This window comes from Stegodyphus dumicola, chromosome 4, assembly GCF_044657685.1.
Source record: "Stegodyphus dumicola isolate Sdum_Otavi_A_Nest chromosome 4, ASM4465768v1".
Classification (NCBI taxonomy): domain Eukaryota; kingdom Metazoa; phylum Arthropoda; class Arachnida; order Araneae; family Eresidae; genus Stegodyphus; species Stegodyphus dumicola.
In genome coordinates, this window is record NC_140771.1 from 122,177,951 (window position 1) to 122,201,070 (window position 23,120).

General features: G+C 36.3%; 1 protein-coding gene across 3 annotated transcripts in view; it reads left to right on the plus strand.

The window, feature by feature from the left end:
* The window catches only part of LOC118201099 (receptor-type guanylate cyclase Gyc76C-like), a 1,003,202-nt gene that overhangs the window by 939,145 nt on the left and 40,937 nt on the right, over positions 1–23,120 (plus strand). The gene's annotated exons all lie outside the window — the stretch shown is intronic.

The following is a 23,120-nucleotide window of genomic DNA, read 5'->3' on the forward strand; positions in this document are numbered from 1 at the left end:
AACAAAATTGATTACTGTAAACGATAAAACGGATAATTCTTTCATTAGCTATATAATACAAGTTATTTAATATACACTTACATAAATTTGCATTTTAATGCAATTTTGTCAACAATTTATTTATTTTAAACAACGGAATTTATTTAAAACTTATTTAATATATACATTAAATATCGTATATGATGTAACTATGTAAGTACTTTATTTAAAATACTAGCATAATTCAAGAAAACTTATTTAATATTTACATTAATTACCGTATTTAATTTAATTATTTAGGCAAATTTATTTAAAGTAATATTAACAAATAAACATGCCAAAAAATTCTATTTGTTACTACCATAACTTAAAAGTTTATTTTATTTAATACAATTTTGGTAGCAATTGATTTAAAAAAGCATACATAAACATAGGGCAAAGTTCATTTTCTGCAGTCTCTTTCTGGTAGCCACATTTCAGCACTTAATGCCTATGTACCAAATGGTGGTGACGCTCCAAACAATCAACTATAGCTTCTTTCTAGGTTCATGGAGGACTGAAAATATTTAGTATTATGAGTATTTTACCGTAAAAACCGCTATATTGACAAAATGCAATTTCGAAAACCCAGTTAGATCATTAACCGTTTGTTTCTCGCACTTTCACAGATCGGTAAAACTCTGAAAGAGCGCAGTTCCCGTGGGTAGTTTTTTTAATACTAATGTAGGCAGTGACCTTCTTATTTTGGAGGTCAAGTTTACCGAATTTCATCAGGCTCGGAATAATACCGTAGATTTGCATGACTAATACACCGACACTCTTCTTTATTTATGCATATTTAAACTGAGAGCATTTAGATTTAGTTAGTACTTAAATTTAAGCCGCATTTATGTAAATTACTTTTAAAAAGTAATGTGAAATCCCACATTGTAGAACTCATTTCATAGTATAATGGCTGAGGCAACCATTTTCGAGGTAACATTCATCGTCTAATAGTGCGTCTTACATGCATATCATTTTGTTGATAACAATTGGTAGTTGTGGACTGTATATTAATTCATGAAAGTCAAGTTGAGAAACTTAACAACATTTATTTTCTTTCAATGCCGCTTAAACGGGCAAAGAGTGAGTAAAGAACAATTAACAATTGACTGCCGCTTTGTTCGGGCAGAGGAGCGGAGACTCGGTGTGGACCGAGTGCATTCCTATCGCTTACTGATTAGTACTGGGCTCTCGCCACTAACATTACGTGGCGCTGCAAACATTAAGCCAGTACAAATAGACATAAATATTCTAACCGAGACGAAACATCCGCCCGGCATTAAAATTTGATACAAAAATTTCAATTTATTAATTAGTGACAAATCACAATATTTCAAAACTGATAATCACATAAATAATTGTCAGATTACTACAGATCTAAAACTGAATTATGGAGTTTAAGATCCTTAAATATTGAAAGTAGTAATTATGCAAACAATATATGACATAAAAAGTGTTACAATACACATACATTTCAATATAAGCCATACAAATCCTTTAAACATATAATCATTATTAAATTCTTGTAATGTATAAGCTGATTCCAGAAATATATATACAGTAGAAATTTGAATATTACATTGGCAGTAAACAGATCTTTGATATAGATCTAGTGCAGATTCCTGAAGCAGTTTTAACTTTAGCTACACGTACCTTACCATCCGTACCAGGGATTGTCTCTAAAATTCTACCTAAAGCCCAATGGCAAGGCGGCAAATTCTCCTCCTTAAGTAAAACCATTGCACCTGTTTCTACATTGGATTTCTGAAACTGCCATTTATTGCGCTGTTGCAAGTGATTGAGGTAATCTGTTTGCCAACGCTTCCAAATTAATTAAACAAATTTTGTTTTCCGCTGCCACCTTGATAACCTATTATCAGTGATTTCAATAAGTTCAGGCTCTGGTATATACGTGATTGGACGGCCGACTAAAAAATGTCCTGGCGTTAAAACTTCAAATTCATTAATATCATAGCGATTATAATTTAAATATAATAATAATAGGGGTTAACGGGCGTGAATTTAAAATTCCTTCAATCTGAGTAATGATTGTAAGAAAGTCTTCCATAGTAACCTTAGTACTTCCCATAGTTCTTCTAAGATGGCACTTAAAGGATTTAACTTCCGCTTCCCACAGTCCACCAAAATTCGATGATCTAGGGGGAATTAATTTCCAGATTATAGATTCTGAGGTGAAATAGCTGGATAACGCCTCATCTGGTTTTCTAATCAATTTCTGTAAACGCTTTAACTCTGTATGAGCCCCCTTAAAATTTGTGGCATTATCTGTAATGATGGAAGAGTTTTTCCCTCTTCTCGCACAAAATCGCTTAAGAGCTGCTATAAAGGCTTCAGACGTCAAGTCTGTCACTACCTCCAAATGGATTGCCTTTGTGGACAAACATATAAATACAGCAACATAGATTTTAGGAAAAATGCCCTTACGTTGACCCTTGAATTGTACATGAAATGATCCGCAAAAGTCAACGCCACAATTAAGAAAGGTGAAGTCGGAGTTATACGCTCAGTGAGAAGATTACCCATGACCTGACTTGCTGCAATTGGTTTGTTTTAAAAACAAATCACGCAAGCATGAACTATCTTACGAGCCAAGCCGTTGCCGTGAATGGGCCAATATTTCAAACGCACCTGATAAAGTAAACACTGCGCTCCAATATATAGGTACTTCTTATGAAAATATTCAAAAATCAATACAGTAACTCTATGAGTAGGAGGCAAAATTAACTGGTGTTTACAATCAAATAATAAATTTGAGTTTTTTAATCTTCCTTCAACTCTTAAAAGAGAATTCTCATCTAGAAAAGGGTCAAGACTTTTAACTTACCGTATTTTTCGCCGTATAAGACGCACTTTTTCTCCCCAAAATCAGGGGGGGAAAAGTGCCTGCATCTTATACGGTAAATACAAAAGCCCACCATGGTCCTCCGCTGCCCCTCCACCTCTGCATACATACCTTACCGCAGGAATACTCTGCCACTGCGTTCCCTTCCACCTCTTGGCGCCGTCTGAGACCAGGAAGCCCCGCTCTGCCTCGCACTGTATTTGGACGGTCTCTGCCTCGCGCTGCGATTGGCTGAGCGAAGAGGCGCGTGCCTTCGCTCGCTCCCGCGCTGGCTTTGTGCACTTTTTAGAGTCTCGTAAGCCAGCGCGGGAGCGGGTGAAGGCACGCGTCTCTTCGCTCAGCCAATCGCAGTGCGGGAGCAATCGGGATCAAGCGGAGGCGCGGATAGCTGTGAGCTGTGATATATGTAGTATGGTATATCTGAATGAAATATATCATATTTCATACCACCCCATCAAGATGTCGAAGCAGAAGAGACTGGCATATAAAGTTGCTTTAGAGCTGGAAGTAATAAAATTTGCTAAGGAGCATGGAAACAGAGCAGCGGAGAGACACTTTGGGCTACCTCCAACTGAGAAAATGATAAGAGAATGGAGGAAAAAGGAGGATCAGCTCCAAAAGTTGGATAAAAGCAAGCACACCTTGCGTGGACCAACTTCAAAGTGGCCAGAGTTAGAGGTAGAAGTAAAGGAGTGGATCACACGCCACCGGCAAAATGGACTTTCTGTCTCAACAAAAATGATAATCTATGAGGACAAACGCATTGCTGTGGAGAAAGGCATTCAGGATTTCACCGGATCACCATCGTGGTGCTATAGATTTATGAAGAGATCTGGCCTTTCTATGCGCACCAAAACCAGAATTGTACAAAAATTGCCAAAGGAATACGAATCAAAGATTCTGTCTTTTCATAAGTTTGTTATTGATGCGAGGAAGAAGAATAACTTTGAGCCAGATTGGGAACATGGATGAAGTCCCGCTAACGTTTGATGTGCCATCTAACAGAACCGTAGATAACAAAGGAGCCAAAAGCATAACCGTAAAAACCTCAGGGCATGAGAAAACCCACTACTCGGTTGTGCTGTCCTGCTGTGCAGATGGTACCAAACTGCCGCCAATGTTGATCTTTAAAAGGAAAACATTCCCAAAAGAAACAATTCCACGGGAAGTCATCGTGCACGTTCATAATAAAGGGTGGATGGACGAAAATGGCATGAGGCTGTGGATTGACAAAGTGTGGTCCAAACGTCCTGGCGGGCTTCTGAAGAAATCTTCCTTGTTGGTGCTTGACCAGTTCAGAGCGCACATTACAGAAACTACTAAAAAGAACTTTAAGGAAGTTAAGACCCAAATAGACCCTTCATTCCTGGTGGTCTTACCAGCCAGCTGCAACCTCTGGACATTTCTATTAACAAACCATTCAAAGTTCTGATGCGAGAGGAGTGGAACACCTGAATGGCAGCTGGGAACCATGATCTGACTCCTACTGGACGGATGAAGAGGCCCACTATCACACAAGTGTGTGAATGGGTTAAAAGGTCATGGGACTCCGTAAAGAAAGACATTGTTGTAAAATCATTCAAGAAGTGTGACATTAGTAATGCCTTGGATGGAACAGAAGACGACGTCTTATTTGACACCAGTGAGGAAGAAAGTGATGACAATGACTGCGTGGCTCTGTCCTTCCTCATTTCTGATAGCAGCGAAGAAGAGGAATTCTTGGGGTTAGAATAAAAACATGACAGCCTTATTTTTGTTACTTTCACTGTTTGCTGACTGTTTATGAGAGTAAAGATAGCTCTTAGTATGTTACATGGTTGACATAAAATTTTTCTTAAACTGCTGTTAACTTTATACAGTTGATATAAAATATTTTACTACAGAATTTGGTTCATAATCTTTTTTTTCTAGATTTGCCTCCTTTAAAATTGGGTGCGTCTTATATGCCGGTGCGTCTTATACGGCGAAAAATACGGTACTTTGTGCAGGAATAGGTTTACCTCGTCGAATAGCTGTAATTTCTGACTTAAAGGCAGTTAATTGGGCATGCCGTATAAGAAACTCCTCAGCCTTTTTCATCTCATCTATAGTTAAATATCCCTGCATCTTATCCTGGGATTTACAATTTAAGATAAACCTGAAAATAAAACTGAGAATTCTGATTAGCTTAGGAAAATTATTGGAAAGTTTTAAAAAAGAGTCTATAAAATGATCAATCATTGTCAAAGTCAGAACTGGAATTGATGATTGTTTCAGTTCTTTCTCATACTCCTCGTCCGACGAATAAGAAATGCATTCTGGAAATGGAAGTTGCTGATTGAGAAACTCAGGACCTGACCACCACAAGGAATTAGCCAAAAGTTCACTAGTGTCTGCTCCTCGGGATATTATATCCGCTGGATTTTCCTTTGAGGCAACATGACCCCATTTGAATTGGTGACTCAAGGTTTGAATTTCAGCAATTCGATTGCTCACAAAAGTTTTGAGCTTGTACACAGGCGTGTTTATCCATGCTAGAACAATAATAGAATCACACCACAAGTAAACATCATCGATACTTAACTGCAGAGCTTTTATTACCTTTGACACAAGCCTACACAGAAGTAATGCTCTACACAATTCAAGACGTGGAATTGTAACAGGCTTTAAAGGAGAAACTCTGGATTTACTACAATGGAGATTGGAATAATTCATTCCATCAGTGGTAATACAACGGATGTAAATAGCTGCACCATAAGCCTTTTCCGAAGCGTCCGAGAACCCATGGATCTCAGTTCTAACGGAATATTCAGTTAAAACATATCTGGGAATATTCAATTGATCGATTAACTGAAGCTGGGAAAGGAATTTTTTCCATTCACACAACTCCTTAGGAGGTAATTCCTCGTTCCAGTCAAGTTTCAGCAGCCATAGTCTCTGCATAAATATTTTTGCCCTCGTTGCTACGGGTCCGATGAGACCCAATGGATCTAAAAGCTTAGCTATTTCAGATAACACCTGACGTTTAGTAAAGCTATCTTGATTGTTCACAGCTGTTTTGAAAGTCAAGTGATCATCCTTCGGTTTCCAGAGCATTCCTAGCGTCTTCACTACACTTTCTCGAGATTCAAAGGAATATTCCTGTGTTGAAATATCATGCAGCAGCTCAGGATGATTGGACACCCATTTATGTAGCTCCATACCTCCACGACGAAGCATTTGTACTAATTCAGACTGAAGCTCCTTTGCTTCTTCTAAAGTATTTCCTCCTGTCAGGATATCATCTATATAAAAATCCGTAGATGTGACAGCAGCCGCCCTGGGAACATAGTCCTGTTCGTCAGCTTCCAATGCCTTTAAGGTTCTCATGGCTAAGAACGGCGCGCTAGTAGTACCGTATGTAACCGTACGTAACCTGTACACTTGAACTGGGGCCTCGCGGCTTGGCTTCCAAACAATTCTCTGTAAATTTCTTTGCGATGGATGTATGAGTATTTGGCGATACATCTGCTTAATATCGGCACTAAAGGCAAAGCGATGTTTTCTAAACCTGGAAACTATAGAAAAAAGGTCTTCCTGAATTGTGCCTCCGTTCAATAAAATTGAATTAAGCGGATAGCCACTGGATGATTTACACGATGCATCGAAAACAACTCTTAATCGAGTTGAAGTTTTCTACGGGCGATAAACTACGTGATGCGGAATGTAGTAACAAGTGTCACAGTTATCCACGGGAATAACAGGTTCCATGTGATTTAAGTTTAAATATTCGTTCATAAACTCCTTATACAAATTAGCCATAGTTTTATTAGCACCAAGACGATTCCAAATTGTATTCAGTCTCTTAATAGCAATTTCTTTAGATGAACCCAGAATAATAGTTGCATCGTCCTTCATAGGTAATTTTACTATGTATCTACCTGTTTTATCACGCGAGTATGTTTCATTAAAATGCCTTTCGCAAAATATTTCTTCTTCATTCTTTACGAATTTCTTACCATCTCCTGGGAAGGATTCTAATTCGAAACACTTCTTAATTGCATTATCGAGACTTGATTCCTTTATCAAATAACAATACGATTGATTATTAACAGTAGGTACGATCCCTGTCATTAAATAACCAAATTCTGTGTTTTGCAATATTATGTTTCCATTCAGCGCTTGAACTCTACCTTCCCTCAAGATGTGAAAGAATAGTTCATTTCCTATCAATGTATTGATTTTACCAGGTGTATAGAAGTTAGGATCTGCTAATGTAATGTCATGCGGTATCGTTAAATTAGAAATATCCAGTTTTGTCGAAGGAATTACATCTGTTATTTTTGGAATAATACATAATTCTAAATTGTGAGAAAAAGTATCTGTTTCGTTCGAAATATGGGCTAAAATCTTCGCTTTGATTGAATGACCTGAACCACTTATTCCCTTAATATGCGTTCGGATGGGTTTAGTTTTCAAACCCAAAAATTCTACGCATTCTTTGGTGATGAGGCTCATTTGCGAACCGCAGTCCAGTAAGGCTCTTATTCTGCAGCGCTGCCCGAATACATTCGTCACGTAAATAACCACCGCACTCAGTAAGACAGAGTTTCCCGCACCGGAAATAGATGCAAGACTACACTGGTGTGCAAAAATTAAGGACGAGACGGTTTTTTTCAATATAACTTTGTACAAAAGCTTTCCAAATCAACACATTTAATACCGTAAGATCCCCAATACGTAAGGACATGAGTAATGTAAGCAACACTTACTAAAAGAGAAATCACAGGGATGAAAAGAAGCTTTATTGAAAAAGTAGCATGGAGCGCAATGCGACTGAAGGCCGAAACATCCCTGTGATGGGTGTCCAGCAAGAAACATCCGATCTTTAATAGGGGATATGATCTCCCCGGACTGCTAGGCAGGTTTCACAGCGTCTGCCCATGTTGAGAATGAGGGTGTCAATGAGTTGTTGAGGTATTGCTGCCCATTCGTCTTGCAGCGCCGGAATCGTTACTGGTTGTAAGGTACGAGCTGCCAAGCGTCTGCCTAGAAAATCCCATACACGCTCGATGGGATTGAGATCCGGAGATCTTGCCGGCCAATCCATACGTTCAATATCCTCACTCTCTAAAAGCTGTTCGGCAGCTACTGTGCGATGATATGGTGCGTTGTCGTCCATGAAAAGGAACTGCGGACCCATAGCGCCTCTAAAAAGACGCACATATGGAAGAAGAATCTCGTTACAATAACGGGTCCCGTTGACTGAACCTGCGTCGAAGATGTGAAGGTCTGTCCGACTACGTTCTCGTTTGGGCATGATGCCTCCCCAAACGAGAACACCGCAACCTCCATAGCTGTCCCTTTCAATGATGTTCGAGGGAAGATTGCGGCTTCCCCGCTCTCTCCAGATGAGTATGCGATGAGAATCGCAACTCAGACTGAATCTGCTCTCATCTGTAAAGAGTACTCGTCCCCATTCATTGTCTCTCCAATTCCGGTGTTCCCGGCACCACAGAGAACGCCTTCTCCGATGGGCAGGCGTTAGAGGTACACACCGTACAGGGCGTCGTGCAAACAGACCACCACCGTGCAGTCTTCTGGCCACGGTAAAACGAGATATCGGTCGTCCAGTCGCCTGTGTCGTGTGTCTAGCGATTTCTCGCGCTGTCTGCCGCCTGTTTCTTCTGGCCTGTAAGGCAGTATACCGGTCATCTGCGGGTGTGGTTCTTCGTGGACGACCACTACTAAACTCCCGGATAGCTGTTCCTGTAGTTTGAAATTGTCTCCAAAGTCATGAAACGATGCTGTGAGCAATTCCGAACTCTGCAGCCATACTTGTCACACTGCGGCCTTCCTCCAACTTCCCAATGATTCGACCTCGGGTTAAAGCATCCAGATGTCGTCTAACAGATTGATTATTCGCCATTTCTTGCTGATGCAGCAACTCGGTGTGATTTTAACTGCTATACGGCACGGAATCTCTTTGCCAGAAATACTGATCTTACACCGACAACATGCTTTATACTACTCAGACACTCCCCCATTACGTCTACCTGCATATCTGCGCATGTGCTACCGTACATCACCTTACTTAATCTCCTGATTGGTCTTTCTGTCCGCTCTGCCTCTTCGTTCAACTGATATGCTAATTTTTCGACTTCGTCCTTAATTTTTGCACAGCAGTGTATGTACTGCTTGCTGTATATTGTCACCCGAAGCTTCTTCGGAGGGGTTTGGTTTCCCCTGGTTTGGAGGAAAGCAGGGAGTGGCCGTTGGACTCTGAGGGTCATTGTCCATATGGAGAAGGGAATTATGTTTTCGGAAACAGTGGCTGCACGAAAAGTTTGAATTGCATTCTCCGGAATGAGTTTTTAGACAATTCACACATAATTTTTTTTTATTTTTGACGATAATGAGCCTATTTCCAACATTCATTTGTTTGAACGCACTACATTTAATGAGGGCATGGTTTCCTTTACTATTGATACATATTTTTGAGTTGGAATGAATTAAATTTATAACAAAACCTTTTGGTTTTGCACCGATACTGGGTTTAGGAGGAAATTTGATAGGCATATTTTTATGAATGCTTTCTAGTACCAAAGTTCGGTTTTCAAGAAAATTTAAAATTTCATCGAGTAATGGAACGTCTTTAGATTTTAAGGTAAGCTCAAGTTGCTTCCGGGTTTCCTTGTCAATTTTCTGAAGGAGAATATTTATTAAAATTGCATTAGATAGCTTATCAAGATTGTACTCTAACGTTTTTAAGGCGCTTAGATTGCGTTTGGTATGATCTAATAATCGGCGAAGTTTCTTAGGTGATTCCTGCTGAATTTTTTCTTGATTCAAAATATTTTGAATATGACTATCCACTATCGCTCGTTTATTTTCATATCTTAATTCTAAAGCTTGAAACAGTGACTGATATGTATCTTCGCAATTCTCGATATTTTTTGCTTCTCCTTTAAGAGCAGCCTTTAAATAATAAAGTTTTTGTGTTTCAGTTAATTTCTCATTTTCAGCAATTAAGGATATGAATTGGCATTTAAAATCATGAAATTCTTCATATTTTCCCGAGAATTGAGGTAAAGGTATTTCAGGCAATTTAACATTAATATTTTCAACAGTATTTTTACGTACTGGTAATGCATTAACTTTTGATTTTAATTTTGAAAGGAGGTATTTGAGACTTACCTCCATTTTCTCCAGATCGTCCTCCAGTCCTTCAATAATCTCACAGGATTCCTCTATGGAGACGTCTGCTGGTAGATTGAAGTACCGCTGTTTTAATTCATCCAAGGATCGCTTTATTCCTGATAGTGATTGCAATTTCACTTCTAAAAATCATTCACTTTCTTCATTTTCGACGAAGTCACGCAGAGAATGTTCCAGTTTTGTGACTTTTGCTTTCAGACAACCGCGTTGCCTATTTAAAATTACATTATCCATAGTTGCTGTTCTTTCTCCGGGTCGGTTAGTACCAAAATGTTGATAACAATTGGTAGTTGTGGACTGTATATTAATTCATGAAAGTCAAGTTGAGAAACTTAAAAACATTTATTTTCTTTCAATGCCGCTTAAACGGGCAAAGAGTGAGTAAAGAACAATTAACAATTGACTGCCACTTTGTTCGGGCAGAGGAGCGGAGACTCGGTGTGGACCGAGTGCATCCCTATCGCTTACTGATTAGTACTGGGCTCTCGCCACTAACATTACGTGGCGCTGCAAACATTAAGCCAGTACAAATAGACATAAATATTCTAACCGAGACGGAACACATTTCTTCCTAGAAGCATCGTCTGATCTCTCTACGAGCAGTTCCTAAAACGTTTCTAGTTCAGTGCCACCCAGACGGTATAGTGGTAGGGAATTCCGCTGCCGTACCGACGGGCCCGGTTTCAAATCGCGAAGAAGGCATGATTCTAACTGTCCGTCCCTTTATAGAAGGGAAAGGTGGCCGCGTATTAGGTGCCTCCACAATAAAATGGTCCCCAATTCTGGCCTTAAAAGTGGCTACTGCTGAATAGGCAAGCATAAATAAATTATTACTTTTCATAATAAATTTAATTTAATAGATGCATTGTACTTCTTCGGTTTTAGGGAGAGAGATACCAGGTTCGTACACGTCCGCCTTTTTTAGGTTTCTCTCTCGTAAGCTATTGTCAGGCTCGGCCGTACTTTATGCCCTTGATAGCTTCGCAGTCTATTAACGCTAAGGGCCAACTCTGTTAGAATAATGATAGCTTCGGCTATACGTCTTTAGTTTAGATTAGTTTAGTATTATTCATAGTCTCCTAAGTTTAAAGCCCAAATGTCGGCTTTATTGTACACTCCAAGACGAAGTTTTGTTAAATTTTAGTTGGAATAATAAAGGGTTAGTTTACCTTTTTATCTTCTTGTTTTCTGTCATACGAACTCAAGCGATTATTCGCTTATCAGTTCTTTAGATTCTTTACTTCCATCGGTAACCTAGAATTACACAGTGAGGAACTCTACAACTTATATAGTTAAGACACAATAACACGCCGAATAAATACTGATTCAGAAGTCAAACAACAAAAATCAGCGTTAATTCACAAAATTTTCACACTGTGAAAATTTTGACTGACTTTGACACTGTGAAATTTGACACTGTGAAAATCAGCGTTAATTCACAAAATTTTCACACTGTGAAAATTTTGTGAATTAACGCTGATTTTTGTTGTTTGACTTCTGAATCAGAACTTATATAGTATTAAAATTAAGTATATTACTTCTGCTGTACTTAATTTTAATCAGTGTTTGTTTATTCCTTTACAGAAACTGTTTGGAAAAGATGTATATTCTTACTATTAATATTTAACCTAATGAATGAGAATTAAATTTAATATTCCAGACTGCTTGTAATTTTTTAAATTCATCTTATTACAGAGAAAAGCAAAGTAATCGTGTTCACATAGTTCACACTCATAATACTACAATCACATTTATATAGTATATATTCACACTCTCATACTGAGGTCATGTTCACCCGATACATGCTGAAACTCTTGCATTGCAATCAGATTTATCATTACGAACAATGCATATTTCATGAAACAATCCTTATGATAATTACTAATTAAATGTACAATATAGACAGGATGCAGTAAAAAGAATATTAAAACAATTACACACAACATTTACCTAGTGGCAGCCGTAAATAATGGTGATTTGTGTCGAAAATACATATTCAATATACAAGTGATTAAGCAGAAAACTTTAACACAGTTAAAAGAATAAATAATTTGATTGATAAACTGAGTATCAAAGTTCACTAGATGCCAATCTGGTGAAACTTCGAGTGGCCGCCTCAGGGAAAATATTGAAGATGTCTGAAGTAATAAAATATGACATAAAATAAATAAAAAGTATGACAATTCTTGTTTGGGTGAACAAAGTTTTTCTTTGACATGCAAGAGTTTATTCTTATCTTTTCTGTATTACATATAGCAGCGTTCCTCAGTTTGTGGGCCGAGGACCATACCTGGTGCTTGAAGCTTTCTCTTGTCGTACTTTTAATTTCTAAAAAAGACAAAAATTAGATTCAAATTCATTAGTTATGCCCCATTAAAACTGAAAATCGGGAAATTACAGATGGCAATTGTGTATTACATTTGCTCCCAAGACTTCCATTTTAAGAAGTTTATTACCAGTTACCCTACCTTTATACTTCCTAGTCTCAGCAATAAAAAAAGGGAATTAAAGCACTGTGATTGTAGTGCTTCTTACGACCATGCATCCGCAGACAGAGCATCAAGAATCGGCAGGCTCATCCATCTCATTAATATTGTAGAGGCATTAGGATTTTTTTGAGAGGCAAGAGAGATGAAAAATTAACAACCGCCTTCGCCGGGAATCGAACCACGGACCTCTGAAATACCGGCTCAGTGTGCAGAACCACTACACCACGAAGGACGCTAGGAAAGTGGGAGAAATACCTTATATACTCCCCTTTTTAAAGAGCGACTAGGGTTTTAGGGGGACCTAGTCGCCAAATCCTGGGTGTGGAGAATCATCATCCACAACCCTTTTAGTTCGGGCGCCACTGTAGAGGCATTAGGATTTTTTGAGAGGCAAGAGAGATGAAAAATTAACAACCGCCTTCGCCGGGAATCGAACCATGGACCTCTGAAATACCGGCTCAGTGTGCAGAACCACTACACCACGAAGGACGCTAGGAAAGTGGGAGAAATACCTTATAATATGAGTACCAAAATTTATTTAATATTTAGTTAATCAGAATATGCAGACTCTAATAACATTGAATTATCAAACACAAATATAAATTGTCTTCTATTAGTTTATTTACTTAATACCAGCATAAAATTAAGTGAATTTTATTTAATTGTTCATTAAAAATATTAGTATATTGATAATAACATATAATAAAAAATTCTTTTGAATTGGACAAAAGTGAGATGGCCCCCAGAACATTCTAATTTATAAAAGTGCTTCCCATTTGAAAAACGTGTTTATTGCTTTTATTGAATAATGTAAAGCACATTCGGTCATCTGAGATGTCCATATCTCAGATGATGATGAGTATGCCCTTGTGGAGGAATTTACAGATATTTATGTTATGTGTGGAAAAACTAGGAAAGCACATAAATAGCCATCCAATTCGTCAGGCTTAAGTGCGGGTCGAAATATCAGTGTTAAGTAGCCTAACTCACTATCAGTTCTAAGCTGGTATTACTAAGATAATATCAATTATTTTTAATGTCTTGAATAAACTGCATTTTTTCAAACCAGCTTTTGCTGAGTTTTTGTTTAAACTAACCGAAATTCTTTATTTGTCATTACAGTTACCCATTGAATTAAAATTCCTTTCCCATCGCAGAGCAAGTTATTCTCACTTGTGCTGTTTTCTTTTCTTAAACCTCCTCCGTAAATATTAGACGCCATCAAATTTTTATCTTCGGAATTCTTTCTGTGTTTACTAGGTTATTAGTGTCATGTTGCCACCGCTTGCGAACAAAACCACATCAAAATCTCTGCCCTTGTAATGCAGCGGTAAGGTGAGACTCAATCATCTGTCTGGCTCTCAGAGGCAGATTTTCACGCCAGACTGAATAATTGAACGTCATTTTCGGAGAGATTAATATCTTCCACTTGAATTACGTGCTGTGCTCTCCGATGGCCGGCGTTAATTACTCGTCACCGCATATCGATGGCGTGAATGCTGAATTAAGCGACCTACGTCTAATTTGCCTTTTTACCCTGCTTATAAGATCATGGTATCTGTTGATTAAGGATCTCAGCAGAAATTAAGCCATGCAATGTCTTGTTTCTAACGGAGAAAAATTTTCATTTATTTATTGATCTTCGATCAGATAGATAAATAAATAAAATAACTAACACTGAGGTATAAAATTACAGGAAAATGATATTAGAAAGCGTACTTTAATAACTGCGGGGTTTTAAAAATAGTATGAAGTATCTGAGCATATGTTACTTAACTCTATCCTGCGCAATTGTGAAAAAAAGATACGTATTTTAATCATTTAATAGAAACACTTTATGAGAATGATTTTATTCGCATTATTTAATTGAAAAAAGACGTATTACTAAATCGGCAGGCGCTTTCTCTTTCATGCATCAAGCTTCTTAATGATGTAGGTACGTCTTTCACCGTCGAAGATAATTTTACTACAAAATATTTAATAAAGTTAAAGGATTCAAAGTCCATTGTACGTCCCTACACAGTTTTAAATCCTGCCGCGTTTTATTTATTTTGTAATAAAAAACATTTTCGATGGTGCATGTGTTAACTTCCTTTTGTAGTTAAATTAATCACTCGTCAAATGGTTGTAAAAGACAAACATTTATTTAAAGATAAATCTTAATAACCTACACGTAACGTATTCGTAAACGTACATAACATAACAAACGTACTTACTGCATCGTACCATTAAACAATTCAAACGTACTTCCTGTCAATGTATATTTTTAAAATTATAAATAGAACGACATCCAGAAATTAGCTGTTGCCATTTTTCAATAGATAATTTGTCTAATAACAATAAACAATTTACAATCGTGCTTACATTCGACCATCCGGACTTTTCAATTGTCCTCAATTCAACCAAATCTTGTCATACATTAAAGCAACAATTAAACAACAACAAAATATAATAAATAGGTAGGAAAAAATTAAAATCAAATATAATTTAAAAAGAAATTTTATAAGTCCTATACAAAGTCTCTATAGCGCAATGGTTTGCGCACTATTCGCTTGGGCCTTTTAAGTTCGTCGTCAACCTCGTCATTATCATCATCTTCTGTATTTCTGGAAATGATAGCCTCCGAAGAACTGTTTTTAGCACGTGAATCAGCTTGGTGGGGCTTTCGACAACCCATTTTGGATCTGTAAAGTGGATAAAATCTAGAGCCTTGACAGCGTGGCTGCTGTTCTTCGTCATTTGCTTCAGTATCTTTTCTAGTTGCTTCTCCTTCCATTCTACTTTGACTGCATTCAGTGTCATTCCTATGATAGTGGGTTTTGCTATTAAAGCTCCTTTGATAAAATCGTCTAGGATTCCAGTGATTGTCTCTTCCACCTCCTGAAACTCTTTCTTCGTTTTTTCTTTCATTTTGTTCATCTTCACTTCCATCACGTCCAACGTTTCGTGAAAGTCCCGTGGATAGATAACTACAATATTGCCTGAAGTAAGGATGGCGTAATTGCCTTCGTACGGGCCTTTGAGTTTTTAGTTGCTGCTTATCATCCACATTCTCTTGGCTCTGACTACCATCACTTTCGTCTATGTGGCGAACAAGAAGCTGATGTAGAACATGTAATTTTATGTGAATTATTGAGAAATAAGTGGCTAAAATTCTTACCATGTTTGAATAGAGAAAAAGATATTGTAATAATATTTCAAATTGAAAAATTTAAAAAAGGAATAATAGAAATTATGAAATTTATTACTGAATTTGAAAATGTTATATTTGAGCAGTCACTGTAATTTATGATTGTTAAAATAGAAGAAATAATATGTGAACAAATAATCTTTTGTAAATTATTTTATGTTATCTTGTAAATATTAATTTAAGTAAATTCAAGATGAATTGTTTTGTTAGTAATTTCTTTGTACTTGTTTGATTTGTAAAGAGAAAGATTGTAATTGAAAAAATTTATTTTGTTTTGTAAAATGTGTTTGTTTAAATAAAGGTATTTGCTGGTGAGGTCAGCAAATCTTCCCTCAGAGTACGAGTACGGTATGGTGGTTTTATAAAGTTGAAAGGTTCCAATAAGCCCTGCTTTTGCCGTAAGGTAGCAGGTTTAAATATCGGTCTTACCATCACTTTCGCCATTCTGTCTTTGCCTTGGCATGAAATGGTGTTTAGAAAACAGTTGGTCACAGTGTCATTTTCTATTTGCAGCATAAGGACTATTTTTTACCGAAGTGCGATTCAGTCCAATCAGATTTGCAGCTTCATTCCCCTTCTCTCAAACAACAACTTCAAATGTATCTAATTCACCATCTCTTACACTTCGAACAACACTTTTTGTATTGTTTTTCTTTACTGCAGTTTGATGAACGAATATATCTTCTTTAGGGTCCATTTTTATGAGGTCAGTGCACCCGAGTTCTGAAATATTCAGTGCGAAGCAATCTCTGTATTCATTCGAAAAACGCAATAACTCTTGCTGGTTATCAATGTCGAGATCCGAGCCAATTTTAACTTGGCTTAAACTTATAGGAACTTCTATGTTGTTAATATTTTCCGTTTTTGTTAAGTTCGAGTTCAATTCAGAAATCTCAGTATTTAAACATAGTTCAACTTCTTCTGCTCTCCCAATGCATTGATCTTTTTGGAGCTTAACACTTCTATCGCCAACGTTAATCACTGGTATACAAGTTTCGCCATTTTTAATTTCTAATAAACAGCTGATACCTTCGGAAGGATTTTCTATCATAATTAATCCATTATCTACAGAATCTGTTTGAGATCTGACCAGACTGATCATATTTTTCTCTAATTCATTTTCCTCAAGAGCTTTAAGGCAGACTCGATTTATTTTTTCATCAATTTGGAGGTTACTAAATATTTCATCTTTTCTATACCCGAAGTGAAATCTTTTTCCTATTCTGACATAAGCGATGTGAGGTAGATCAAGCCATGTCCGTCCGATGATTAGATCAACTGGCTGTGCATTATCAGGTATAAGGTATATATTTATGCTTTGGCCTTTTACATTATCAACTTCAATATCGGCTTTAATCATTCCTAATTCGTTCCTCATATTCTTCTTTTCGCCTACGTTCTTCATCTTGACGTTTTCGTTCTTCAATTTCTTCTTTTTCTTTTCTTTCATTTATTATAATGTTTAACCATTCTTTGGCGCATTCTTCATCGTGCTCTTTGCTAGCCAAAATTATCTTTTTCAAATCGCTCATTTTATGACTCTCATTTACATCTTCTCCCAATTCTTCATCTAATATTCTTAAATCGCATTTCTTTGCCTTACCGAAAATAGACATTTTCGTACTCATTAAAATGCAAATTATATATATATGCTATTATTATTAACTTCTAATTAGACAGTTTAGTAGAACACAGTTATTGGTATTTTATAAGTTCGTTTGACGTTCTAAATATATTTCAAAATTTAAAGAAATGAAAAAAAAAAAATAAACTCTTTTTCCAAAAGGATAAAAAATAACAAAATTAAATTCTATAATAAATATGTTACATCAATCAATGCACATACCTTGAAATTAAAATTCTTTTCAATTTATTTTCGTATAGCAAATTCTTGTAGCTTTAGACTTAGGTTTCAGAATAATCCCGCTTCTGATTTATGTTAAGTTCCTTTTGTAGTTAAATTAATCACTCGTCAAATGGTTGAAAAAGACAAACATTTATTTAAAGATAAATCTTAATAACCTACACGTAACGTATTCGTAAACGTACATAACATAACAAACGTACTTACTGCATTGTACCATTAAACATTTCAAGCGTACTTCATCTCAATGTATATTTTTAAAAATTATAAATAGAACGGCATCCAGAAATTAGCTGTTGCCATTTCTCAAAAATTATTTTGTCTAATAACAATAAACAATTTACAATCGTGTTTACACATGCTTGGTGCAAGGATCGTGCAGGATGACGGAACTTGGTTCATAAAGAGCCATAGCAGCAATCGTGCTCGGATTAATTACTTCTTCATTCTTTAACAAACACTTTATGGAAGGCAATATGTAAAGGTTAAATATCAGCTTCTGTTCTTAATCAATTACATTTGTATCAGTTTTACGTAGTTATAATAATATATTTGATAAAAAAAATGAATAGCCACATTTAGCAGAGTAATGATTAGGAAAGAAGGCATGAACATTACGGTAGTATGAAGGTTAATTTGAGAATAATAAGTACAGTATGGTTTAACTTCATTCCTATTGGTTAGTTTGTGTTTCGTTTTATAGATTTTAATATTATTATTGGCTGAAGCATTTGATCAGTGCATGCGTTTTTGCATTACATAAGATATCAAAAGGATTAAGCTTTGAAGATCATGACGCAGTTTAAAAAGCTTTAATTTATGCATGTGACTGTTTTTCAAATAGAAAAAGGAAGTAACAAAATTAAATAAAAGATTTAAAGGGTATTGCAAATTAAAGATAAGATTTTTATTTTACGTAATATTTATTTTATACATATCTCTATCTGCCTACTTATTTAATTATAGCTATCTTTATTTATCTGTATTTATACCTATATGTCTATCTATCTATCTGTCTCCCTTGGTACATAGATATACATATATGTAAATCAAATTTATAAATTGCTAATAGCCCCTAAACTCCTCATTTTAATTTAGCTATCGCTCTTTCTACTCGCTCTTGTTTAGCTACTTCAAGTCATTTCGCTTAGTTACACTGGCTACCAATAAGTATATGGACACCAGTGATAGAAAAGAAAAACTAACGTTATTCAAAATCAGTAGTTGGTAGAGCATCCACGAGATTTAATTACACCGTGGACCCTCCGGGACATACTTTCCACAAGTCTTTGTATGACAGCTAGTGGTATTTTCTTCCACTCGGCTTGGAGAAGACATAGAAGTTCCTTCACCGATTTTGCACGGGTAGTGCACCCCTGAATTCGGCGATTCAACTCGTCCCAGAGGTTCTCGATAGGGTTCAGGTCTGGACTCTGGGCAGGCCAGTCCATTCGATGAACTACATTGGCACCTTCCCAAGCCTTGGTTAACGTCGAAACATGACAACTGGCATTGTCGTCTTGAAAGTAACAGGGGTCCAATCCGTAAAACTGCCACAACGTAGGAAACAGACAGCCATTCAAAATAGTGCAGTAGGCATCGGAGTTCAGCTTACCATGAATAGGGACCAAGGGTCCCAGCCCATACCAGGAGAAACACCCCCAGACCAAAATTCCACCTCCGCCGAACTTGACTGTTCGCACAATGCATTCTGGCAGGAGACGTTCTCCATGTAGACGCCAGACCCAGACCCTGCCATCCGAACGGTAAAGGGTGAACCTTGATTCGTCACTCCAAAGAACCCGTTTCCACTGATCTACGGTCCAATTTCGATGTGCTTTGCACCACGTTAACCGAGCAGCGCGGTTGGACTTTGTGATCAAAGGCGTATGGGCAGCAGCACGACCATGAAAACCATGAAACCAAATTATATATATAATAAATATATATCAAATTAAATTAACATGGAGGAGCTAAAAATTTTAGCTAAAATTTAGCTAACAATTTTAGCTCCTCCATGTTAATTGAATTTGAGAGTTACTCGTTTTAGAAACCTACTCGTGCGATTTTTATAAAAACTTGACTGTTTGGCATAATTTGAGTCGACGAATAGAAATACGGAAAAAAATCGGCATGTCATTTTAGGAAAATTTTTATTTTGTGTCAAAATACCTGTATTAGAACAATGCTATATATAAATCTTATACAAATCTTTCGAGACATGAAAAGTACAAGTTGAATTCCGTCAATCCGCTTAGTAGAACGGAAGATATACAACTGTCTCCCCTTTTTTTCGTGCAGTGTACGTAGGTATATGTGTGTATATATGTATGCCTTTCACTCTCCCCCTGTCTGTTTCTATATCTATATATATTAAAGGTAAAGAAATATGTAAATCAAATTCATGAATTCGCAATAGCATTCCTCATTTTAATTTGGGTATTAAAATAGTAATATATACGTATGTATATGCACAATTTCATCGAAATTAAAGACACACTGCTTAATACAAGTAACCTTCCATCTTTTAACTTTATGCCACTTCTACAGATTTTTCATGCTTTTTATTATCTTAACGGAATTCGAAACTTTCTTTGAGAACCGGAAAATATTAACTTCCAGCTTTAGGCCTTGGTGTCTGCTGTTCATCAATAGTTAATTATACTTGATGGAAAAATTCCTATCAAACTTAGATTTTTTTAAGTCGGTAGTTGTCTGAAAGGAAGTTTATATTAAGACCTTTTTATTGGATATAAAAATAATCCAGTTTAGAAAAGAGTATTTAATTGCAAAACTGCCTGAACTTGCAATGAGCTAAAAAAGTAGCTTTTAACTCAATTCGACAATAAAATACTTTTGAGTCTCCGGCTTTCCAAGAACACCATCAACATCATTGTGGATTAGGATTTAACCTTTATCGTAGCTTCTAAAGTCTGTCTTTGTCTAGCATGGTCGCTTAATCCTCTTTCGAAACTGTAATGAATTTCTATTGGAAACCTCCAATGTTCCATTCCCTCCATAACTGATTTCCATCTATTTCTACTTTTCTGTTCACATTTTTCCCACTGAAATTGAAAACGCTGATTCTGGGCTAGACGTCTCCATCTGTTATATGAGTTTAATCTTTCAGAGGTTTTAAAAACTTCTTCCTTCAGCCCCTATTTTACTCTTAAATTTTGTGCTTGTAATTTACGTTTATAATTCTTTAAATAGACTTAGAAACGCTGTAGTTTTGTATTTTTCTAACGGGGCTACTAGTCATGTTTTATTATTTAGAGTTTATACAGCCAGCTGTATATTTGCAACGTTCGTGTTTCTCTTCTGAGCTCAATAGCGGTGGAGTGAATAAGATGTAGATTGATATGGGTTCAAATCCTACAGAACAGGCTCCCAAAAAATTCTCTACTTTGGCATCCTTGTCATTAAATCATTTGCGATAAAACGCACTAGACGATAGTTTTCGTGTGTTTTATCATAACTGATTAAAGTTTTTTTTATTATATCTTGAGTTCGCGGTTATACAGTGTGGCAAATGATATAATTATATATATTCCTTAACTATTTATTTTTATTATTCTGGATACTTTTATGAAGTTAGTTCTCTGATGTATGGATGCATCCTATTAAAAGGAAATAATGTTTTGCAGCTGTTCCTGTATAACTATTAATTAATCCATACTAATTATACAAGTGATTACATTTTATACTAGCATATATTTCGCGTGATTAGCTTAGTTTCTGTCATGGGGGTATTTCATTGGCGTTTCTTTACGTTTGAACAAGCATCCCTCTCATCCTTTTAATAACAATATAACTCATCAGTCAAATCAAAATAGTTATTAAATCGTCAAACTAATCTGTATAATTTTTTCTAAGTACAGTCTTGGCCGTGGTTATGTTCTGTTCCGTTTCGTATTCCATTATTTTCAGTATTGCGCAATTAGATCCTAAAATGCTGTATTTGACGCACAATCTACTTAATTTTGTAAATTTAAAGATACTATTATTTTTTATTTCATTAAAACGTTTGTCTGTATGCATTATGTTATTTAAGCTTTCGTATATATTCACAAGGGATACAGACTGAATTGTATACGCTTTTAGATAGTAAAATTGCGTTTACTAAAAAAATATAGTGGGTTCACATCTCGAATGATTTTTGGATTTCAGCAGCTCTCTGGTCAAGACCTATCGAATATATAATAGACTTGTGAATTTAATTATAACTATTTTGATGTTTTTCGATGAATTGGAGTTTTAATTTTCATAAAATTTATTCTGGCTGAAGATCATAGTTTTGTTGTAACTGTTGAGAAGCGATTAATCGCTTGACAAAAGTTCAATTCTTGTGGGAAGTGCTTTATTTAGCAATAATGGAAACCAGTTTTAATTTTAATCATTCTTTTGATTAATGATGCCTTGCATACACAGAGATGTTGAAAACTGCTAACATGACAATGCAAGTTACTTCGTTTCCTCATAAGTACTCCTTACTGTGTTAGAAATGCATTAAGTCAAGCAGTCTTCGTTGCATAAAGTCACGGTCATAGAGCATATGAAGATATTTCTTCTGAGATTAACTACAAAGTTCTTCGATTATTTTATGAACTTTTACAAATTACTCTAAAATCTTCGACCATGTATTTTTTTACCAGAGGACTATTTTAGATTCTTTGCAAGTCATTTCCTAAGGAACAGTTCCTCGATTTCTAATTTTCTGATTCTGATTTCCATCTTATGGATCTGCGACATTGGCTGTCATCTCTGATTTGTGTCCGCCATATTCGTCAGAGTCATATACTTGCATACTTGCACACTTGTCACCAACCGGTTCCTTTGCGAATTCCTCTAACGTTGTTTTCATGTTATGGCCAACTTGAAAGAACTGGTACCTTCTTTTGTTTCAACGGAAGACCACAAAAAATGTGACTTCACAGCACGCGCCTATTGATCCGCCCTTTGATTTCAGCTCTAATGATTTCCTACTTTTTTATATAATTTCTATACACTGAATGTAATAGTCTTTATATCACAGCTTAATAACTTTTTACTTCATGCATTTTGTCTGAATATCGAATGTTAGTGAATTAACAACAGGAAGAATCGGTTGTTCACCCTCACTTTCTCCCTTGGAAGTGTTACCTCGAAGGCTACAGTAGTTTCCTCCCGCTAATTATCGGTGTCATCACTACGGACGTTAAGTGCTTTTTTTTATTGCTCATAAAAGACTTGAATGTGTTTGTGAATGTATTCGGTAAAGGAGAGCGGCTGTAGAAGCTTAGACTAATTTCGAGGCTGCATACCAGTCTCTATTTCAAGTGCGTGATTTCGATATTTCAGCGTAATCCAGCAATTACAAATTTCTAAATTTCGAAGATATCAGATTAGTGTTCCAAGTTTCTACAGAGAAATACTTTCAGCAAATTCTCATTATCAGAGGAAGTCCTTCACCAGTGAATTATTTGTGTTCAAAATTCTGAGCCATATTAATGCTCTTTGAAGTGTAATAGTGTCAAG